We start from the raw sequence: 1,716 nt of genomic DNA, 5'->3' as shown, positions 1-1,716 counted from the left end.
TCCGGAGCTGACCAGCGCCCCGCGGCCTGGGCAGAGAGCGGCCCTTCCAACCCGGCCCAGCCTCAGAGCCCTGAAGTTCACTCTTTCTTTTTTCTTTTTTTTAAAAAATATATTTTTATTGGCTTCAGAGAGGGAGAGGGAGAGGGAGATAGAAACATCAATGATGAGAGAGAATCATGGATCAGCTGCCTCCTGCACGCCCCGCACTGGGGATCCAGCCCTCAACCCGGGCTGTGCCCTGGACTGGGAATTGAACCGTGAGCTCCTGGCTCATAGGTCGATGCTCAACCACTGAGCCACACCGGCTGGGCTGGATTCTGCTCTTGCAAAGTGAGTTTCCTGTGGAACTCAAATATGTATTTAAAAAAAAAAGATAAAAGCATCATCTTAAACATAAATGCATCTCATAAGTTCCAGTTCTCAGCATTTTCTTGGCGGAAGTGGGTCAGGGAGAACAGCAGTGCGCACCCTGGGCTGGGACCTCGGTCTCGGGTCACCCGGCGGTTCCTGCTGGAGGCAGCGTGTCCGGAGGCCTCCCTGCGCCCCTTCCTTGCAGGGACCGCGGTGGGGGGGGGGGGGGGGGGGGGGGCTCTGCATCATGGTTTGGTGGTGTGCCCCTTCGAGTCTGTGTGTGGTGTTTTTCAACGGGGCTTTTCTCAATAGTTAAGTACATGAAAGAGAACAAGACAGAGGAAGGAGAGGAGGAAAGGAAGGGGAGGGGAGGGGGGGGTACTCCTGTGGGGCACCTGAGGATGCTACCCGCAGGTCCTTGGTGTAGGTAGCCTCTGCCTCCCCCAGGAAGCCTGCCCTGACTGCTCCATCCCTATGTCCTGGAGGTTCCCAGTGTCGCCTCTCACCCAGAGGCGTGTCCCAGCAAGGAGTCTGGGCCGCAGGCTCCTGGAAAGTCTGAGTTCCCGCCCGCTCCTGGCTCTGGTGGACCGCCCGCCCGGCACTAGGCCGCCGGTCTGGGGCCTGGAAGAGTCCCCACGCAGAGGACAGGGACAGGGGCTTCCCTGGGGCCTGCGGAACCCGGGCCCTGAGAGCTGGGCTTGCTGCAGCTCTAGTGCCTTCATTTCTGGGAACTGGCTACGCTCTGGAAAGAGAAATGAGAAGCAGAGCCCCAGGGCCCCAGCCCGCCCCACCCCGCCCCCCTTCCTGTCTTCCTTCCGCTGAGTCACAGCCCGGAGCGCAGCACCTCGGCCTCCTCTGGGGCCAGGGTGGGGTGGATTCAGGGTCATGCGAGGACACGGCATCGGGGACGAGCCCTCTTTTCCTGTCGACACCCTCGCTGAGGGGCCTCCCCAGTGACAGGTCCTCGCTCCCCTTCAAGGCCCTTCACTCCCCACAGCACTGAGCCCGGCGGGTGTGTGTGTGTGTGTGTGTGTGCGCGTGTGTGCGTGTGCGTGTGTGCGTGTGCGTGTGCGTGTGCATGCATGCGTGTGTGTGTGTGTGTGTGTGTGTGTGTGAGATTCAGGTGGGGCCCTGCCCACGAGGAATGCATGGCCCCGGACGTGGGTGCCTGCTCAGGCCTCTGATGAGTGGCTGGGGTTTCAGGCTTGGTCCTCAGCGCTGGGAGGGTCCCCCTTGTTCCCACCCTCTGTTCACCCACTTACTGCACATAACACTGACCCCTGGAGCTCTAGGCTGGGGGTGGAGGGTCCTGTGAGGCTGAAACAGTGGGAGCCACGCCCAGGCCAGCCCAGACCTTCAGACTCT

Source organism: Myotis brandtii, unplaced genomic scaffold (genome assembly GCF_000412655.1).
Source record: "Myotis brandtii unplaced genomic scaffold, ASM41265v1 scaffold693, whole genome shotgun sequence".
Lineage (NCBI taxonomy): Eukaryota > Metazoa > Chordata > Mammalia > Chiroptera > Vespertilionidae > Myotis > Myotis brandtii.
This window is presented reverse-complemented; position numbering follows the sequence as displayed.